We start from the raw sequence: 22165 nt of genomic DNA, 5'->3' as shown, positions 1-22165 counted from the left end.
CTCCTCTCATGGGAGTCTCTCTGTAACTAAGAGACCACATGTCCTGGTCTGTGGCTCAGTGCTAGTGTACACCTGTTGTCTGGCACAACTTTTTTTTTTTAGATTCATTTATTTTATTTCATTATTTAAAATTTATTTTTAATTGGAGGATAATTGCTTTACAATGTTATGTTGATTTCTGCCATACAACAGTGTGAATCAGCCATAAGTATACATATGTCCCCTCCCTCTTGAATCTCTCTCCCACCCCCCCCGCCCCGCCCCACCCAAGCCCTCTAGGTTTTCAGAGTACCGGGTTGAACTCCCTGTGTTATACAACAATTTTCTATTAGCTATTTTATGTACGATAATATATGTTTCAGTGCTACTCTCTCAATTCATTCCACCCCCTCCTCCCTCCGCTCCGTCCACAAATCTGTTCTCCATGTCTGTGGCCCTGTTCCTGCCCTGCAAATAGGTTCATCAGTACCATTTTTCTAGATTCCATATATATGCATTAATAAATGATATTTGTTTCTCTGTTTCTGACTCACTTCATTCTGTAAAACAGGCTCTAGATTCATCCAGCTGACTAGAACTAACTCAGTTTTCTTCCTTTTCATGGCAGAGTAATATTCCATTGTATACATGTACTACATCTTCTTTATCCATTCATCTGTCGATGGACATCTAGGTTGCTTCCGTGTCCTGGCTATTGCAAATAGTGCTGCCGTGAACATCAGGATACATGTGTCTTTTTCAACTATGGTTTCCTCAGGGTGTCTGGCACAACTTTTAAGAAAGCCCCCTCCTTTCACCATCAATAGTGTCTGGTTTGCTTTCTTAATTATCTGGTCCCCTTACTTGTAGGGTAGAATGAATCAGAGCGATTTCCACGAACCTCCTAGCGTATGGAGGGCCTTGTCCTCTAGTACAGCAGACAGAGGAGATCAGATAGAGCGACCCCGTGTAGAGTGGGATTGCACTGGCCAGTACGGTACCAATAGTCACTGGTGGCTAGTCCCAACTGGGTTGTGCTGAATGTGTAAAATACACTCCAGATTTCAAAGGCTTCATCCAGGGGGGAAAAAATGTAAACTAGCTCATTAATGATTTTTATATTGATATTGTACTGGGTTGGCCAAAAAGCTTGTTTGGTTAATGGATACGTTGTTCAATAAAGTTCTTTGTGAAAATAAAAATGTCTTGTCTTTTTACTTAAAACCAAATGAACCTTTTGGCCAACCCAACAATTTGGGTGTCTGACTGGATAAAATATATTTATTAATATTAAGTAATTAATATATAATTAGAATTAAAGGATATTTAAATTATTTTACTTTTTAAAAAAATTATTTTGCTTTTTAAATGTGGCTACTAGAAAATTTTAAATGTCACAGGTGGCTTGCGTTGTGCTTCTACTGGGCAGTGCTGTTCTAGATACAGTCTTTCCCAGGAGTGGTCTTACTTCTGACTTTGCTTTTCCTTTCTTGCGTTAACTCCAGGCAGCCGAAGGGTGGAGAGCAACAGTCTCAGGTATTAGTCCTTCCAGACAGTAGTGGTCTGATGACTGTGGTCATTGACCATGCATAGTATCTGCTAAACGAAGGTGTTACAGGGTGGAAAACACAATATTCCCCAATTAGGAGACTGGAGTTTAGACCCAGCACTGCATCTGGGTGAGCTTAGCCAAGACCCCAACCACGGAGGACCTCGGATTTCCCCTCTATAAAAACAAATGAAGGCGTGGAGCTCCATGACCACTGAAGCCCATTCATGTCCTCTCCAAAAGGCCAGAGCCCATGAATGAACACTGTGGCCAGGATCATGTAGGGTCAGTGGTAGAGCATAATTTAGGAGGGCCCCTTGGGTTGCTTTTCAGATCATACCCCATGTGTGCCTCCTCCACTATCAAAACTGCCATTAGACCCAGAAGGCCACCAAATTATACCCCTCGCCACAATGGCCAGCCCAGAAACCAACATCTGGATAAGGAAATTTGTCACACGCTAGTGAGATTGCAGGCTAAACAAAAATATCTAGGACTAGGAAGGACTTTGAAATTCGGGGATGATGGAGCCATTACAGGTCATTAAGAAAGGGGAATCTCAGGGCTTCCCTGGTGGCCTAGTTGTTAAGACTCCTTGCTTCCAAGGCAGGGGGCGCAAGACCAAAAAAAGAGTAGGAATAAAGAAAGGCAAAGATTATTTAAGAGAAATAATAAGCCTTCCCTTTCCCAACAAGATTTTTCCAGAAGCCACATATGAAGAATACCTTAAGGAGATGGAAATTTCATGTAATAGCAATATTGTAGCTAGGAGTATCTGTTCTGATAGATTACTCCACATCATAAAAATCATAGACCCTAACACAATAGCAACGTTTTAGGACCAATCCTCCTGGCAGTTATTTCATTTCAAAAGAAAATTTATAAATATAAATGAATTGCCAATTTGTGGCCCATGGCAACTAGGTGGGCTGAGGGCAGACACTTTCAAGCAGAGGTGTTTTCTAATAACCCTCATCCCCTCAGGGCTGCAGCCCTGCCCAGAGAAGGCAAGGGAATTGATATCAGAAAGCAGGTGTTCTGCTTCTAAGACACCAACCCTGGTTGAGCAGATTAACTAAGTCAGGGGTCCCCAACCTCCAGGATCTAATGCCTGATCATCTATGGCGGAGCTGATATAATAATAACAGAAACAAAGAGAAAGTGAAAGTCACTCAGTCGTGTCCAACTCTGCAGCTCCATGGACTATACAGTCCATGGAATTCTCCAGGTTAGAATACTGGAGTGGGTAGCCTTTCCCTTCTCCAGGGGATCTTCCCAACCCAGGGATTGAACCCAGGTCTCCCACATGGCAGACAGATTCTTTACCAGCTGAGCCACCAGGGAAGCCCAAGAATACTGAGTGGGTAGCCTATCTCTTCTCCAGCGGATCTTCCTGACCCAGGAATTGAACCAGGGTCTCCTGGATTGCAGGCAGATTCTTTACCAACTGAGCTATCAGGGAAGCCCAAGTAGAAACAACTGAACTGAAGTCACTCAGTCGTGTCCAACTCTTTGCGGCCCCATGGACTGTAGCCTACCAGGCTTCTCAGTCCATAGAATTGTCCAGGCAAGAGTACTGGAGTGGGTTGCCATTTCCTTCTCCAAACAAAGTGCACAATAAATGTCATGCACTAGAATCATCCCGAAACCTAGCCCCCAGCCCCAATCTGTGGAAAAAATGCCTTCCACAAAACCAGTCCCCGGTGCCAAAAAGGTTGGGGACCACTAAACTTGAAGGGCATGGAACAAAGTTTTGAAGAAGCAGGATGGAAGCTAGATGATCATCAAGCTGTCTGGGTAAGAGGATGGAGAACAGTAAACCCACCAGTGGGTAGCTGGGGGGCACCTGGAGGGATATAGGAAACAGCAGGAGGAAGTGGGACTCCTGAGCTCCGGGGGCCAGAAAGGGCTAACAGACCAGCAAGGACTGACCCAGGGCCACGGGGAAGGCAGAGGACCTCACCGGGAGGTCACTGGCGTGCCAAAGGCACAGGCAAGCGTTAACACACTTCCTTGTCTTTCCAAGGACCAGCTGCTTCCTGTGGGTGTGCCTTTCCCTTCATTCAAACCCTCAGGGAACGTAGAGGAATTTGAAAAATGTGTGCAGTCTTTAGTGGGTGCCTTCTCCTGTGCTCTACATAAAGGATTAATCTCGTGAGAAACAGCCCCCCATCCCTACAACATTTGACTGTTTATGGTAAAAGGAGAGCTGCAGAAGAGAGAATACGGATGCTCTCAGGATTATGAACAGCTGACCAGAGGTCAAGTCAACATATGTATAAGGAGAAGGTAAAAAAGGTGGGTGGGAGAGAGTAAAACACAGCTTAAATGAGAAGAAAAGGTAGATGAGGAAGGTGAAGAGAAACTGAGAAAGAGGGAGAGGGTAGAGATAAAGAACAAGGGAGACAGAAAAGGAAAGAGTCAGCAGGTCCTGGGATAAATAGGATTCTGTAAATGGTTCCAGTCCCAGCTTCCTATTGACTGAGCTTTCCAGACAAGCATCACCAGAAACCACTGAGGCTTACATGCTTGCTCAGTCGTGTCTGACTCTATGGGACCTCATGGACTGTAGTCCACCAGGCTTCTCTGTCCATAGAATTTTCCAGGCAAGAATACTGGAGTGGGTTGCCATTTCCTACTCAAAAGGATCTCCCTGACACAGAGATCAAACCTCCTACGTAGGCAGGCAGATTCCTTACAACTGGCCCCACCTGGAAAACCACTGAAGTCTTACCTATTTTTGATAGCCCATCCATGTGGTAACACTTGGGAACATACAGTCAGTGTCCACATGAGGAAATTCTTTGTTCTATAATGAAGTGACCACAGCAATGTGACCTACTGATCTGGATTAAATCAAAGTAAGGGATGAAACCTTGACTCCCATTCTTCACATAAACGTAAAGGCCAAGAGGCATTCAGTGTGGCCTGGGAAGCAGAAAATGCCTTGAGGGCCATCGGCTTGTCCCCTCAGACATCCCGCCCCTCCACCCGTGGGGCAGACAGAAGACGGAAGGAGTGGAGGCGCCATGTTAGACAGTCAACGCACAGCTGGGATTCAAACACTGGGGTCTCAACTCTCCATCCCCTGCCTGGCAAAGAGCCAGGGCTCTGTGACAGCAGCTACAGTTTCCAGCACACAGGAAATAGTTGAGACTGAGAGTTTGGGTGAGTCATCAGAGCCAAGCTCACTCTACCTGGTCTGTCCAAACCCACCATTGTTCTTGCTCTGAAGCAAATTCTTCCGTTCCCAGGGGGTAATAGAATTGTATCTTCCTTGAGGTCACAGTAATTTTGTCTTTGCTTGTTTCTAGGAATCTGAGAAGGGCCCAGAGGTTTGAGGGAGGGATCCCCCTAAAGTCATTTTCCAAGTATCTGAAAATCATGCCATATTTCTACCAAGAGTTAGATCTTAGCATCCAAGTCAAGTGATAAAAATATAACCCAAGGGCAGCCCCACCCCCATCAAACATTTGAATTTGTTTTCCAGCCTGGGTGGGGACTTGGGTCCCTGGTGGTTCAGATGGTAAAGAATCCGCCGCAGTGCAGGAGACCCCAGTTCGATCCCCAGGTTGGGAAGATTCCCTGAAGAAAGGAATGGCTACCAACTCTAGTATTCTTGCCTGGAAAATACCATGGACAGAGGACACTGGCAGGCTACATTCCACAGGCTCGCAAAGAGTCTGACACGACTGAGTGACTAACACTACAACAGGATAGAGGGGCTGTTTGCTCCCTCAAACCCCACAAGGCCAACACGAGGCCTCCCTGTCTAGACTTCCAGCGGGGCTGGGGTCATCCTGGCACCCCAGTCACTGCGTTTTCCTTCAAGCCTTCGCTTCCTAACCTGCCTTTCATGAAAGCCCGCTCCCCTCTGGAGGAGAAAGTCATCCAGCCCCTTCATGGGTCTGTTAGGTAGTTAGAATGGGAAAAGGGAAACCAAAATGGCGGTGGCTAAAAGACAAAGAAGGGAAAAGCCCGAGAAAATAGAACAAAGGAAGGTCTGAGGACAAGAGTGAGGACCTCAGTTAAAACAAACAGCACTCCTGGCTAGCCCAATTTACACAGGGCAGGCCCGGGGTTGGGGGAGGCGGGGGTGGGGGGTGGGTGGGGGGGTGGGGGGACACATAAAAAGAGGAGTCAAAATTGGGCCGGGGCCTCTCTTCTCTTCACGTCTTTTGGGTCGGCATTCCCTCATGCCTTGAGGATGTATTTTCCTTTACTTTCTAAATAAAACGGAGCTGTAACAAGGAGCTGTAACACTGGCCTGTCCAAGAGCTGTAACACTGGTCCATCCATCACTTCAAATTTTTGTTGTGACAAGATAGAACCGAGGAAATCACACACTCCCCCTACAGGTCTTACAACCCTGGGAGCTTCCTGCTAACTCTGAGTGAGGGCAGGCATGAGCCAGGCACCTGGGTTCCCTGGGGAGGGTATGGCGGGGGGGACACAAACAGTGCCACTCAGTCCAGCTCTATCTCTCCTCCTCCATCTGACCCTCTGCTCCTCTGGCAGAGCTGGGGGCAAATTTCTCCTGAAGAACTTGCGTGCATGCATGCTAAGTCGCATCCAACCCTTTGCAACTCTATAGACCAGTGTAGCTGGCCAGGCTTCCCTGTCGTGAGATTTTCCAAGCAAGAATACTGGAGTGAATTGCCAAGCCCTCCTCCGGGGGATCTTCCTGACCCAGGTAATGAACCCAAGTTCCTTATGTCTCTTGCATTGGCAGGTGTGTTCTTTACCACTAGCGCCACCTGGAAGCTCAAAGAGCCTGCAGGCAGATGTAAGTCACCCGCACAAAACTTAGTTTTCTTCAGAGAACCACCCAATCTGATTCCTGTGAAGACCATCAGCTCCTTCTTTGACCATGACTTTGGCCCCACTTCCTGTGACATAATTACCATTCACTCTTTCTTGGCTTGTTTTCCAACTACAAAGGGTCCCTACGTGAACTGACAAACCTACTTTAGTAGATTTACTTTAGTGTTCCCAGATTCTCAACAGATATTCATTGCTGGGATTCAGGAATGAGAAATAGAATTCTTAGGAACTCTTAAAATTGCTCGGTTCGGTTCAATTCAGTTGCTCAGTCACGTCCAACTCTTTGCAACCCCATGGACTGCAGCACATCAGGCTTCCCTGTCCATCACCAACTCCCGGAGTTTACTCAAACTCATGTCCATTGAGTCGGTGATGCCATCCAGCCATCTCATCCTCTGTCATCCCCTTCTCCTCCTGCCTTCAATCTTTCCAATCATCTTTCCAAGCATCAGGGTCTTTTCCAATGAGTCACATCAGGTAGCCAAAGTATTGGAGTTTCAGCTTCAGCATCAGTCCTTCCAATGGATATTCAGGACTGATTTCCTTTAGGATTTACCGGTTGGTGATGGACAGGGAAGCCTGGCATGCTGCAGTCCATGGGGTCACAAAGAGTCAGACATGACCAAGCAACTAAACTGAACTGAACTGAACTGAACATTATAATATTTTGGTGACATGGTTTTAAATGAGAGGCTACAGTAAAACAAACAAACAAACAAAAAGTCAGTGAAACATAAGCTCCTTTCCTTTCTCTATACAATGAAAACATTATCCATTTTACAAAGAACTGTAACCTATAGCAGATAATCAAACTCAGGAAAACACCAAATGCTATTAGATATTACTGAAATAACTTCACATTTGAGTCTCCCAGAAAAGTTAACAGCACTGTTCTTACATGTCGAAATTGCAGTCTAAGGGCCAACTTGGCTTCCAAACTTAGTTTCTTTCTTTTTTTTAATTTTTAAAATTATTTCTGGCTGCACTGGGTCTTTGTTGCTGCAAGAGGGCTTTCTCTAGTTCCAGTTCTAAGGCTTCTCACTGCTGTGGCCTCTCCTGTTGGGAGCACAAGCTCTAAGGCACATAGACTTCAGTAGATGTGGTGCATGGTTTAGTTGCTGCTCAGCATGTGGGACCTTCCTGAGAAGGGATCGAACCCCTGAATCGGCAGGCAAATTCTTAACTGTTTGGACCAGCAGGGAAGTCCCTTGCTGTTTTCTACAACCCCACTCACAGCATTTGTATAAAATACACTATGCATATGGGCTTATTCATATTTCTTTTATTAGCAAGAATGATTCACCATTAGCAGGAGACAGGACCGTGAACACATACTACAACAGCTACAAGCAAGACTGACTGAGTACGCTGGGACCGCTTCCATCCTGAGCACTCTTGTCATTGTTTCCTGAAATGTCCTGACCCTGAGGTTTGTCATTGCTTCCTACTCTTGCTTTTGACCTGATACCAGTGGACTCCTAATCAGTCACGTCTCCGGGTTGATGATTAAGCTTTCATTCTTGTGTATGCGTGCTCAGCTGCTCAGTCATGTCCAACTCTTTGTGATCCCATGGACTGCAGCCCGCCAGTCTCTTCTGTCCATGGAATTTTCCAGGCAAGACTGCTGGAGCTGGTTGCCATTTCCTACTCCAGGGGATTTTCCCGACCTAGAAATCTAACTCAAGTCTCCTGCATTGGCAGGCGGATTCTTTACCACTGAGCCACTGGGGAAGCCCTTCATTCTCATAGGAGAATTGTTTTTCCCATTTTCCCAATTGCTTGTCTGATTATATCCTCAGGATTCAGGATTTTGGGAAAACATAGAAAATTTCCAAGAAGTGCTGGAAAGGAATTCCTACATGAAAACCCCACTTCTTCACTAGCCATCCAGAAGCAATGGCCACAGTGGATCACTGTTTCTTTCTGACACCCACATCACTTAGCTGATAGCTGAGGAAGCAATATAAACCCTCCTGCTACATAAAAACTCATAGATTTTTTTTCATTTATATTTATTAGTTGAAAGCTAATTACTTTGCAATATTGTAGTGGTTTTTGCCATACATTGACATGAATCAGCCATGGATTTACATGTGTTCCCCATCCCGATCCCCCCTCCCACCTCCCTCCCCATCCCATCCCTCTGGGTCTTCCCAGTGCACCAGCCCTGAGCACTTGTCTCATGCATCCAACCTGGGCTGGTGATCTGTTTCACCCTTGATAGTATACTTGTCTCAATGCTATTCTCTCAGAACATCCCACCCTCGCCTTCTCCCACAGAGTCCCAAGGTCTGCTCTGTACATCTGTGTCTCTTTTTCTGTTTTGCATATAGGGTTATCGTTACCATCTTTTTAAATTCCATATATATGTGTTAGTATACTGTATTGGTCTTTATCTTTCTTGCTTACTTCACTCTGTATAATGGGCTCCAGTTTCATCCATCTTATTAGAACTGATTCAAATGAATTCTTTTTAATGGCTGAGTAATATTCCATTGTGTACATGTACCATGGCTTCCTTATCCATTTGTCTGCTGATGGGCATCTAGGTTGCTTCCATGTCCTGGCAATTATAAACAGTGCTGCAATGAACACTGGGGTGCATGTGTCTCTTTCAGATCTAGTTTAGATTTTTATTTTTGAGAGCCTATCTTGCAGCATCTGTCCATGTAGTGTTTCTGCAATGCATTGCCTGTCTACTCTGTGTCAGGCACAGCTTGGAAGACAGGAAGATGAGAAGGCGTCTTTGGCCAGAGTTGTGCCCTGGAGAGGGAGGCAGTGCAGGCAGCCAGGTTCCCCATCAGCTGGGGGTCCTTGGCCATAGAGACGTCAGTGTGATCCTGCCTGGAGCCAGCCAAGGTCTCACAAAGGAAGTGATGGTTTGGTGGACCCTAGAAGGAAAGGGACAAGTGTTTCAAATGGAAAATGAAGAGAAAGAAATTCCACGTACGAAGGCCAGCCTACAGAGAGCACAAAGACCTGTGGAGAACAGGGTGTGTAGGACTGTGACACAGAAAGCCCCCTGCCTGCACTCCACACCGGGACTTTCCCTCCATCCTTTGGCGAGTGGGAAGCCTTTTTAACTTATTATTATTGGAGCACAGCTGATTTACTGGGGGCTTCCCAGGCCTCCCTCGTGGCTCAGATGGTAAAGAACCCACCTGCAGTGCTCGCTTCGGCAGCACATATACTAAAATTGGAACGATACAGAGAAGATTAGCATGGCCCCTGCGCAAGGATGACACGCAAATTCGTGAAGCGTTCCATATTTAAAAAAAAAAAAAAAAAGAACCCACCTGCAATGCAGGAGATGTGAGTTTGACCCCTGGGTCAGGAAGATCCCCTGGAGGTGAAATTGGCAACCCACTCCAGTATTCTTGCTTGGAGAATCTCACGGACAGAGGAGCCTGGTGGGCTATAGTCCATGGGGTCACAAAGAGTCAGACCCAACTAAGCAACTAACACACACACACATACAGCTGCTTTAAAATGTTGCATTAGTTTCTGCTGTACCACAAAGTGAATCAGCTATTCATATACATATACCCCCTCTTTTTTGGATTTCCTTTCCATTTAGGTCAACACAGAGCACCAAGTATAGTTCCCTGTGCTATACAGTAGTTTCTCCTTAGTTATCTACTTTATACATAGTATCAATAGTGTGTGGGTGTTACCCAGTCGGGGTGGCTCAGCGGTAAAGAATCTGCCTGCAATGCAGAGGACACAGGAGTCTCGCGTTCGATCCCTGGATGGGGAAGAGCCCCTGGAGGAGGAAATGGCAACCCACTCCAGTATTCTTGCCTGGAGAATCCCATGGACAGAGGAGCTTCGTGGGCTACAGTCCACGGGGTTGCAAAGAGTCAGACCCCACTAGGTGAGTGAGCACTCACTCATCAGTAATGTATACGTGTCAGTCCCAGTCTCTCAGCTCATCCCATCCTTTTCCCCTTTCTCCCCTTGGTGTCCACACTTTTCTTCTCCACATCTGTGTCTCTATGTCTGTCTTGCAAATAGGTTCATCTATACCTACCTTATTGGGAAGGCTTTTTTATCAGCATTATTGAGGTATCATTGACAAATAGAAAGTGTATTTCAGGTATGCAATTATGATTGTGAAATGATTGCCACAATCAAGCACCCATCACCTCACATAGTTACCTGTGTGTGTGGGTGTGTGTGAGAGAGAGTGTGTGGTGAGTGTGAGTGTGTGTGTCTGTGTGTGTGTGTGAGTGTGTGGTGTGAGTGTGTGTGAGCGTGTGTGTGGTGAGTGTGTGTGTGTGTGAGAGTGTGTGTGTGAGTGTGTTTGTGTGTGTGTGTGAGTGTGTGGTGAGTGTGTGTGTGGGGGAGAGAGAGTGTGTGGTGAGTGTGTGAGTGTGTGGTGAGTGAGAGAGTGTGTGTGTGTAAGTGTGTGTGTGTGAGTGTGTGTGGTGAGTGTGTGTGTGTGAGTGAGTGTGTGAGTGTGTGGTGAGTGTGGTGTGAGAGTGTGTGTGGTGAGTGTGTGTGTGGTGAGTGTGTGTGTGTGTGAGTGTGTGGTGAGTGTGTGTGTCTGTGGGGGTGTGTGTGTGTGTTTGAGAGAGAGAGCGTGTGGTGAGTGTGAGTGTGTGTGTCTGTGTGTGTGGTGAGTGTGTGTGTGTATGTGGGTGAGCGTGTGTGGTGAGTATATGTATGGTGTGTGTGTGAGTGTGTGGTGAGTGTGAGTGTGTGTGTCTGTGTGTATGTGTTGAGTGTGTATGTGTGGTAGGTGAGAGAGCGTATGGTGAGTGTGAGTGTGTGTGTCTGTGTGTATGGTGAGTGTGTGTATGTATGTGGGTGAGAGTGTGTGTGGTATGTGTGAGTGTGTGTGGTGAGTATATGTATGGTGTGTGTGTGAGTGTGTGGTGAGTGTGAGTGTGTGTCTCTGTGTGTGTGTGTTGAGTGTGTATGTGTGGTAGGTGAGAGTGTGTGTGGTGAGTGTGAGTGTGTGTCTGTGTGTGTGGTGAGTGTGTGTATGTATGTGGGTGAGTGTGTGTGTGTGGTGTGTGTTTGTGTGTGGTGAGTATATGTATGGTGTGTGTGTGAGTGTGTGGTGAGTGTGAGTGTGTCTGTGTGTGTGTGGTAAGTGTGTATGTGCAGTATGTGAGAGTGTGTGTGGTGAGTGTGAGTGTGTGTGTCTGTGTGTGTGGTGAGTGTGTGTGTGTGTGTGTCTGTGTGTGTGGTGAGTGTGTATGTATGTGGGTGAGTGTGTGTGTGTGGTGTGTGTGAGTGTGTGTGGTGAGTACATGTATGGTGTGTGTATGTGTGTGGTGAGTGTGTGTGTTGTGAATGTGTGTGGTGAGTCTGGGTGAGTGTGTGTGTGGTGAGCATGTGTGTGTGTGAGAGTGTGGGTCTATGTGTGTGGTGAGAACACTTAAGATCTTCTCTCTTAGCCGACTGCAAGAAGACCCTGGAGTATTATTAACTAGAGTCATGGTGCTGTTCTTTGGGTCTCCAGGACTTTTCTTATAACTGGAAGTTTTCAACCTTTGACCAACTTCTTCCCAGTTCCCCCCATGCCCAGCCCCTGCCAACCACAGTTCTCTCTATTTCTGTGAGTTTGAAGTCTTTGAAGCATTTCATCAGATGAGCAACATGATCAGGGCTGTGGGTTAGAACAAGTTGCTAGGGAAAAGTCCCATCCACATGTGACCGCATGGATCCTTTTGAACATATCAAGAGGCCCAGAGCCCACTGACCAAAGACACACTTGCTGGCTAGTTTTGCCCACTGGATTTATATTTAGGTGAGAGTGGATGTTTTTTCTTTCATCAAATGGTCTAAGTCAGCATCTGAGCTTTTGTCTAAAAAACAAGGGGATGGCAGTGTTCAAAGGCACCACACAGAAACCTCTCCCATTTCAGTTCCTGAGCTGGTTAGTGGAAACTGTCACTTCCCACTGTAGATTCCTTCTATAAAGACCCAGCTATTGGGACTTCCCTTGTGGTTACGGCTCTGTGCTTCCAACGCAGCAGGTGCAAGTTCGATCCCTAGTTGGGGAGCTAAAATCCCACATGCCAAGTGGTACAGCCAAAAAGTAAAAATTAAAAAAAAACCATCAGTGGCACCCTAACCCAGGTCAAGAGAAACCTCCATAAAAAAGTAGGGGCATGCTATCTGCAAACTAAGTCTGAAATGGCGTGGGAAAAGCAAATGTGGCAGAATGTTAAGGGCTGATGAATTTGAGTGAAGTACATACAAAAGATCTTTGTACTCTTTCTGCAATTCTTCTCTACACTTCAAAGTATTAAAATGATGTCTTAACATCCTTTCCTGCCCAGAGTCTGCAATGGTCCCTTTGATGGTGACAATAACTACCATCTCAGGAAATCCTGTTGCCCTGAGCACATCACATTACAATGTCTCACTTAATTTTTGACCACAGTGAGATAATTACTATTGTCCCCATTTTACCAATGAGAAAAATAGATATTTAGAAGCATTAAATGATAGGTTAGATCAGATGACCAGTCAATAGTCACATATGCACACCTACTTCCACGAGCAAAATATACTTTCCACATCCCATATTTGTTGGGCTTGGGCCATGGGACTTAATTTGGAAAAAAGGATGTTAGTGGACAAGGCATGTGTAGAAAGTTAAAATGTGGTTACACGGATGGGCTTATCCTTTCATGCTTCTGCCATCACTATAAGAAAAATATGTCTTGGATAAGTGATGCTGGTCCAAGGAGGATGAAAAACATGTGACACAGTCCTGGACTTAAGTCACAGCTGAAAGGCAAGCACAGGTGAGCCTAGTGGTCAGCCAATACCAAGCATACCCACCAAAGTATGTTATTAAATGTTACTGAGTTTTAGGGTCATTTGTTACATAGCACTACATAGGCAATAGGTAACTGATACAACTAGCATGTCTCCAGAGAAAGTGACAGACTTTAAAGCTGGACTTTAAGAGGATATGGTTTCTCCTGATTAAAGGAAAAAAAGGAGGAACATTTTAGACAAAAAGTGTTTAAATCCCAAAGGCATAAAAATATATAACTGAAAAATCAGGTGACCAAGAGATAATGCTGAAAAGGTCAGCCAGGGTCTACTCATGTGCTTAAGTGTCTGGATAAGCCAAGAAATGCTGCAATAACAACTAAAGTCTTAAACCTCCATGGATTATCTCAGTCAAGGTTCATTCCTCACTCACACAAAGCCTGAAGCAAGTCAGGCAGCCTCCTGCATCCAGAAACTACTCTGTGTAGCACACTATATTAGATTGCTAGGACTGCTGTGAAGAAGTATCGTAAGGGACTTCCCTGACAGTCCAATGGTTAAGACTCTGCACTTCTGCTGCAGGGGCATGGGTTCGATCCCTGGTCAGAGAACTAAGATCCCTCATGTTGTGCAGTACTGCTGCTGCTGCTGCTAAGTCACTTCAGTCGTGTCCAACTCTGTGCGACCCCATAGACAGCAGCCCACCAGGCTCCCCCGTCCCTGGGATTCTCCAGGCAAGAACACTGGAGTGGGTTGCCATTTCCTTCTCCAATGCATGAAAGTGAAAAGTGAAAGTGAAGTCGCTCAGTCATGTCCGACTCTTCACGACCCCATGGACTACAGTCTACCAGGCTCCTCCGTCCATGTGATTTTCCAGGCAAGAGTACTAGAGTGGGTTGTCATTGCCCTCTCTGGTTGTACAGTGAGACCCCCAAAAATAAGTGTCTCAAAAATTCACAGAGATGCATTGACATACACACATGGAGATGTGTTGTCTCATAGTTCTGGAGGCTAGAAGTCTGAAATCTAGGTCTGTCAGGACCATACTCACTTCTCAGCCTGTAGGGAAGAATCCTTCCTTGCCCCTTTCAGATTCTGGTACCGTCAGATGTTCCTTGGTTTTTGACAGCATAATCCCATCCCCTGCCTCCAACTTTTTTTTTTTTTAAGCCACGATACGCAGCATCTGAGATCTTAGTTCCCTGCAGTGGAAGCACAGTCTTACTCACTGGGCCACTTGCACACGGCCTTCTTCCCTCTGGGCCTGACTGTGTCTAAATGTCCCTCTTCGTATAAAGACACCAGTCATACTGGACTAGGGCTTGTTCCAGTGACCTCACAATAACTTGATTCCAACTGCAGAGACTCTAGTCCAGATAAGACCATTGTCAAAGGTGCTCAGGGTTAGGACTTCAACACAGCTCTTAAGAGAAATAACACAACCCATATGTGCTTTGTGGACTCAGTCGCTCATTTGTGTCCAACTCTTTGCGACCCTGTGGCCACCAGCCTCCTCTTGTGCATGGAATATTTTAGGCAAGAATATTGAAATGGATTGCCATGTTCCTCCTCCAGGGAATCATCCCAATCCAGGGATCAAACCCATGTCTCTCACGTCTCCTGCATTGGCAGGTGGGTTCTTTATCATCAGAGCCGCCTGGGAAGCTCCATACAACCCATAACACACACACAGCTGTGAAGTCATCCCAGGAGGACAGGAGAACGCTGGAGGATCCAATGGGATGTGTTTAAGGGCCAGGTCTGGAAGTGGCTTCTAGCCCTTTCGTCCATCACCCACTGATCAAATCCTGCTGCATGGTCTCTCACCTAACTGCAAGGGAAGCTGGGAAATGTGGGGAGGCACGTGGTTATTTGATGAGCATCCACAGTGTCTTCTGTGATCTCCCAGTTCAGGAGTCCAGGCTTCATTTTACAGGCAGTGGCAAGGCCCAAAGCATGGGGAGGCAGACAGAGATGGGGGTAACATAAGCAGACAGAGGAGAAAAAAGCAGTATGCGGGAGACTAGAAGATCCGCTGAGATGCTATTGCAATCACCCAGATCATAGATGGTGATGATCTGCAGCAGGGCTGTCTTGGCAGGAAGGGAGAGGAGGAAAGATGTTTGAGGAAATTGTCAGAGGAAGAATCTTGCAGCCAGACGGAAGGGAAGGAGAAGGAATCATTTTCCTGACTTACAATCCTTTCACATCAGAATATTGAAAGGTTTGAGCCAAAGGAATACAGTTTGTTTTGGAGATCTTCTGAATATTTTCAGTACAGTTCAGTCGCAAAGTCGTGTCTGACCCTTTCCGACCCAGCATGCGAGGCTTCTCTCTCCTTTATCATCTCCCAGAGTGTGCTGAAACTCGAGTTCACTGAGTCAGTGATGGCATCCAGCTATTTCATCCTCTGTCATCCCATTCTCCTGCCGTCTTCAATTTTTCCAAGCATCAAGCAAAATCTCCAAAACCAGATCATTTTGCTCCAATTGCCAATATTGTGGATACCACCAGAGCTAATGAGCCCTTTTCCTGTCATGAAGCCCGGAAAGGAGGTGGAGAGGCAAATTCGAATCAGAAACATCTCTCTGGGGGCTTTCCTCTTTTTGCAAAGGGACCAGAAAGAAAGGAATGGATTTCAGAAAAATACATTGGAGGTTTCACACATCTACTCTGATAGCAGGGCTGCAAGATGGTGCTGGGAGTTCAGCCACACTCCTGAAAGAGAGAAAGGAGACAGCTCCCAGGCTGCAGAGTCCAAGCTGGAGCCTGGCTGGAGATGGCGACTTCCTACGGACAAGAGTGTAAGTCCTGTGCTCCCAGTGAAAACCTTCTCCAGGACACCCATGCCTCACGATAGATAACCAGTTCTCTCTCAGAGGCAGGAGCCCAACTCACATGTACCATTTGTACATTCCTTCCTGGGGACCATGGACACTGATTTGCTTCCCATCTGCTATAGTCAAAGCTATGGTTTTTTCAGTTATCATGTACGGATATGAGAGGTGGACCATAAAGAAGGCTGAGCATTGAAGAATTGATGCTTTTGAACTGTGGTGTTGGAGAAGACTCTTGAAAGTCCCTTGGACTGCAAGGAGATCAAAACCAGTCTATCCTAAAGGAAATCAACACTGAATATTCATTGGAAGGACTGATGCTGAAGCTGAAGCTCCAATACTTTGGCCACCAGATGTGAAGGGGCCAATTCACTGGAAAAGACCATGATGCTGGGAAAGATTGAAGGCATGAGGAGAAGAGGATGACACAGGATGAGATGGTTGGATGACATCATTGACCCAATGGACACGAGTTTGAGCAAACTCTGGGAGATAGTGAGGGACAGGGAAGCCTGGCGTGCTGCAGTCCAGGGGGTCACAAAGAGTCAGACAGGACTGAGCAATTGAACGACTAACAACAATATGTACTACCCACACTCAGAAAAAAGCAACCTGTTACCTATCACAGAAAGGGTTTTGGAAACACAGTGCAGAAAGGGATGGACCCTTTCCAGAGAAGCCATCTGGCCCCCGTGAAAGAAGCTGAGGCAGAAGGGAAGCCCCTGCAGGTACGAAGCATGGTGGGCAGAAGTGGGGATGCTCCACGTGTGCGGGCAGAAGCGGTGTTCTCTGCACACACTCCCTTGTTTCCCATCCACACTGTCATCCCCAACCTCAGCCTTCACTTCTGTGTGACCTTGGCCATGTTGCAATCCCCTCTCTTCTCCCGCTGCTGCCTGAACTGCAGAGGCCTGACCTCTGCTCCACAAGACAAATGCTCTCCTCCCTACTCACCTCATTTAGCACTGTTTTCTAAACTCCCAAGGAACCCCCTATGGAGTCAGAGCACCCAGGCCAGCTTGGGAGTGTGAACACAGACTTCTAACACAGTAGGAATGATGGACTCAAGCTAGACTGCCTTTCTCTCTCTCTCTCTTTTTTTTTTAAAGATTTTTTTTTTTATTTGCACCATCTTTAAAGTCTTTATTGAATCTGTTACAATATTGTTTCTGGTTGTTTTTTTTTTTTTTTGGTTGTGAGGTATGAGGTATCCATGACCAGGGATTGAACTTGCACCCTCTGCATTGAAAGGCAAAGTCTTAACCAACCTACTGCCAGGGAGGTCCCTAGAATGTCTTTCTCTCTCTCTTGTTTTTTTCCCTTTTTTTTTCCCTCCCCACTCTCTGGTTCCTCTGATTTAAATCTTTCTTCTCACCCTCCATGGGCTCAACCAGTACCCACCCTCCAGAGCAGAGAGAAAAGTCAGGAGGAATGTAGGGTAACACAGCATCATGAGGTCAAAGCAAGTTAGATGAGGGAGGGACCAGGAAGAGCAGATTCAGCCATCCCCTCTCAGACCCCAGATTTGGCAAGGATGCAAGGACTTTGCTTAGTCTTTTCTGTTTGTTCCATTGGCCTGCACCACAATGTGCCTTGCAGGTATCTGTTAAGTGGCTTGTGACGAATGCTTTCTGCATGTCTCAGTGACTCGCGGACAGTTCGTTGAAGACCAGAAAGGAAGCCTTACTTAGCAGGAAGCTGGACCCCCGTGTGCACCTGCTGGCGTAGGTGTCTCGCTGCAAGGATTGATGGAACAGATTGCAAATGCCCCATTAGCATCCCTTCGCCTCCCAGAGCTGCAGGAGTTGTTAGCATTTTAATCACACACAAACACACATTCAAGGTTAATGAGTTTTAAGATCTGCTTCAACTTGGAACTTATCTGCTTAAAACTCTTCTGTGGCTCCCCAGCGAATCCATGAGAATATTTAAAATCCTGCAACAGGCCAGACTTCACATCAGCATTTCCCAAACTTTTTAATCAAGGGATCCCTTTACACTTGCTTGTAAAAGATAGCAAGGACTTCAAAGAATTTTTATGTCTGTGAGCTGCATCTATCAATACTTACCATATTAGAAATGTAACAGATTCTGGTAAATTCTCTTTTCATTTTTATTCTATTACAAATGGTTTCTAATTATCCTTGTATGGCTTCTTAGATATACCCATCATTTAAAAGTGGACATTAAATTTCCAAATACTTGGGATTTTTTAAAAAGTATGTTTGATATTAATTTCTCATTTTGAATTAATTTCTCATTTAAATGCTTTCTTCTCTGCAATCACCCTCTGTATTTTTCCAGTCTTCTAACTTTATTGAGGCTTTCAATGACTAAATCAAAGATCTCTGTTGGTAAAATGTCATGTTGCACTTGAAAATATGTGGATTATTTTCAAATATCTTTTGATATTGATTTCTTTTGATATTGATCAAAATATCTTTTGATATTGATCCCTGTAGAACATAATTCTATAGGGATAAGAAAACAGATTCTGTAAGAGTCCAACACCCTTATACCATGAAATTTTTGCACCTTGTTTTATGTCCCTTGATATGTTCCAGTATCTCCTAGTTTATAGTCTATGGGAACTGGAATAGAACTTGTATCCAACTATTTTGTGAAAATTGTGTAAATCTTGATTATGTTGAATTGGTTCATGGTGCTTTACAGGTGTACTATATCTTTCCACTTCTAGGCATATTCATTCTATTCATTTTTGAGAGTTCGATATTAAAAATCTTATACACTTAAAAAATAATTGTAATATATAGTGGAACTATATGAAACCTTATTCTGTATTTTCTAGGTCTCTTGTAAATGTGTTATCATACTTTCATAATTTAAAAAATAAAAATGAAAGAGAAAAACAAAAGAAATGCAAACTGGGGGACTTCCTTGGTGGTCCAGGGGTGAAGAATTCACCTCCCAATGTAGGCGCCATGGGTTTAATCCCTGGTTGGGAAACTATGATCCCACATGCCATGGAGCAACTAAGTCCTCACAATACATCGAAGACCCAGTACAGCCAAAAAAAAACAAAAGAAAGCATGTGAACTGAGATGATGCTGTTTTAATTTGAATGCATTTTAAAATAACAATAATAAAGCCATTATATGTTAATAAAATTAATATAAAAATAACCCATATGAATAACACAAATCAACTTATGAAGACTAATTCTATTTTCCCAAACAAATCATTTTTAGTGAAATGAGTGGCACTGTTCTACATTTCTTCCCATTTCTTCAGTGCCTGACTTAAAAGAGGACAACCAGATTCTCACACCTGCATTCAATCTGTTGTGATATATTATGCTGATAAATCTAAAGACAAGTGGGCCTCACACAGACATGCAGTTGGAAGACAGGGAGATTTAAATGGCATTTCAGACCACAGTAGATTTTTTTTTTTGACATTGCACCAAATCTCAGCATGTGGTCATTCCTTTTTTTTTTTAATTAATTAATTTATTTTAATTGGAGGCTAATTACTTTACAATATTGTAGTGGTTTTTGCCATACATTAACATGAATCAGCCCTGGGTGTAGATGTGTCCCCCATTCTGAACCCCCCTCCAACCTCCCTCCTCATCTCATCCCTCAGAATTGTCCCAGTGTACCAGCTTTGAGTGCCCTGTTTCATGCATCGAACTTGGACTGGTGATCTATTTCACATGTGAAACTTGTAATATACAAGTTTCAATGTTTAATTGCACTGGATTGCTGGGAAAGATTGAGGGCATGCAGGGAAGGGGGCAACAGAGGATGAAATGGTTAGATACTCTGACTGACTCAATGGACATGAGTTTGAGCAAACTCTAGGAGATAGTGAAGGACAGGGAAGCCTGGCATGCTGCAGTATATGGGGTCACAAAGAGTCAGACACAACTTAGCAACTGAATAACAACAAGTTGCAATGGAACACAAACTCATGTCAGTGACCTTTTCATTTTCTATTATATTAAAATCCATTGTACTGTCTTACTCTCTGAATGGATCTTTGCATACATTCACGATGTTGAAGCATCACACATTGATCATTTGGAAAACACTGGCTGAATTAGGCAGATCTTCCAAATGTTGTAACAGCATATTCACACAATATCACAAAACCACATCTCAATATCACCACCCATCTCATTAAAAAAAAAGTCTTGAGGTACTAAGGAAATTCTCAACCTAACTATGACAGAAGTTTTCCAGAAGGCTAGTTTTCACTTGGTAGCTCAGTTTTTTTCATTGGCAACAAATAATATTACTTAGTTCATTTTGAGAAAATATCTGGCAGCTATTTAAGTACGAATAATCATAGTTTGATCATCTGTCAGTCATCCTCTCAAGTAAAACCAGTGCTTTGTGAAGCATGAGGCTAGTTCAGCTCACAACTCAGGACAATTACGGGAGAACACAGAGCACTTTATGGGTATTTCCCATTCTGTTACACAGAAATTTTTAAACTGTATTCAAGAGGAGAGATTTAGTAAGCAGTAATCATTTTTGTTGGAGAAGGAAATGGCAACCACTCCAGTGTTCTTGCCTGGGAATTCCCATAGACAGAGGAGCCTGGTGGGTTACACTCCATGGTGTCACAAATTGGGCCCAACTCAGAGACTAAACAACAAGTAATTTCTATAGCTTCATCAAGAGTATTTTAAAGTTAAACTTATATATATAGATTCTTATATATAAAGTAAAACTCATCTAAATACATAATAAAATATATGTTTCAATATGTATGTACTGTGCTCAGTCACACAGTTATGTCCAGCTCTTTGCCACCCCATGGACTGTGGTCCGTCAGGATCTTCTGTCCATGGAATTTCCTAGGCAAGAATACCAGAGTAGGTTGCCATTTCCTTCTCCCAAGGTTGGCAAATCTTCCCAGTCCAGGCATTGAACCCGTGTCTCCTGCTGAGCCATCAGGGAAGTCTATATATATACAGACGCAATAAACATGCATGTGATGGTGATGGAGACGACATGATTTGGGGTGCAGCCTTGATTCATGCCAATGCTACTGTAGGTTTTACCCACCCTTGAGTAATTTGATTTATTGCATTAAATTTGTAGATTGCTTTGGGTAGGGTGGCCATTTTAACAATATTAATTCTTTCAATCCAAGAGCATGGGATATCTCTCCTACCTACCCTTGATTTGTGTTTTGACACTGATATATCAAAATGGTGAGAAAGGCAAATACCGTCTGAGCCCTGTTATGGAAACTTGATTTGACTTCTCATACTTCCTGAAAGGATCTCAGACAATACCAGGGTTCCATGGGCCATATTTGAGGATGCCAGCCCTCCATGTTCTGACCTCTGCCTTCCTTTCAGCCTCCTCCTCCCTCCCTGGCTTCTGTGGGCTACCCCAGGGGCAGACCAGAATTCAAGGACAAGTAGTTTCCTTGTGAGGAAGTACTGGGTGGGGAGTGGGAGTGTGATATGAAGATGAGAAAAAGAGCAGTGCATGATGTGTTCATAAGCACATTACCCCTGCAGATGACAGAGGTTTGGTCCCTCTGGGAACTTTTAGGAGATGGAGTCTGGCATGCTTCAGAGTTACCCACCTGAGGGATGAGGGAGCCAGGGCATTTATACTCCAACTCTTGTCACCATCGGTTAATAGCTACTTAGGGACCTCCCGCATCCAGGACTTCCCATCTGCTCTGCATTGCACAGGATGAACATGCTGGAGAAATGCTCATGTTGCAGAAACTTGCTGCAGAAAGTTGCTGTAGGAAGCCAGGGCATGCACTGGTACAGTGGATGCCAAGAAGTATGGAGGGGCCACCAACAGCACCTGGTACCTTCACTGGTGTGGTCCCACCACACCAGGCATCATCTGTCCTCACTCAGAGTCTTCCATCCTTCTGGTGCTCAACTCTTTGCCTGGCCAGTACCCACTCTTTCCTCAGATCACCACATTGATTCACATCTAGAGAAGACTTCCCTGATCCCCACCGCTCCCAGCCCAAGTCACTCAATGCACACTGAGCTTTTCTTCTCAGAGAGCTGTGCCCTCCACAGTCTGTAATTATACATTTTTGTTGTGATTTATTCACTGGCTTCCTTCCCACTAAACCAGTTTCTCCATAGCATGACAATAAGGACCAAGTCTATGATTTATTTTTTACTCCACAGTTATATCTCCAGTACCTAGAACATGCCTGGCACATGGTAGATAGTCAACAAACACTTGTTTTTCTTCCACAAGAATTTATAATCACAATGGAGGTG

General features: G+C 44.8%; 1 non-coding gene across 1 annotated transcript; it reads left to right on the top strand.

The window, feature by feature from the left end:
• Positions 1 to 9518: 9518 nt before the first annotated feature.
• LOC133046909 (U6 spliceosomal RNA) lies at positions 9519 to 9625 on the top strand. The gene has a single exon (XR_009690604.1). It is a non-coding gene; the product is annotated as a U6 spliceosomal RNA (small nuclear RNA).
• Positions 9626 to 22165: the final 12540 nt, after the last annotated feature.

The sequence above is a fragment of the Dama dama genome, chromosome 25, assembly GCF_033118175.1.
Source record: "Dama dama isolate Ldn47 chromosome 25, ASM3311817v1, whole genome shotgun sequence".
Taxonomy (NCBI): domain Eukaryota; kingdom Metazoa; phylum Chordata; class Mammalia; order Artiodactyla; family Cervidae; genus Dama; species Dama dama.
This window is presented reverse-complemented; position numbering and strand designations above follow the sequence as displayed.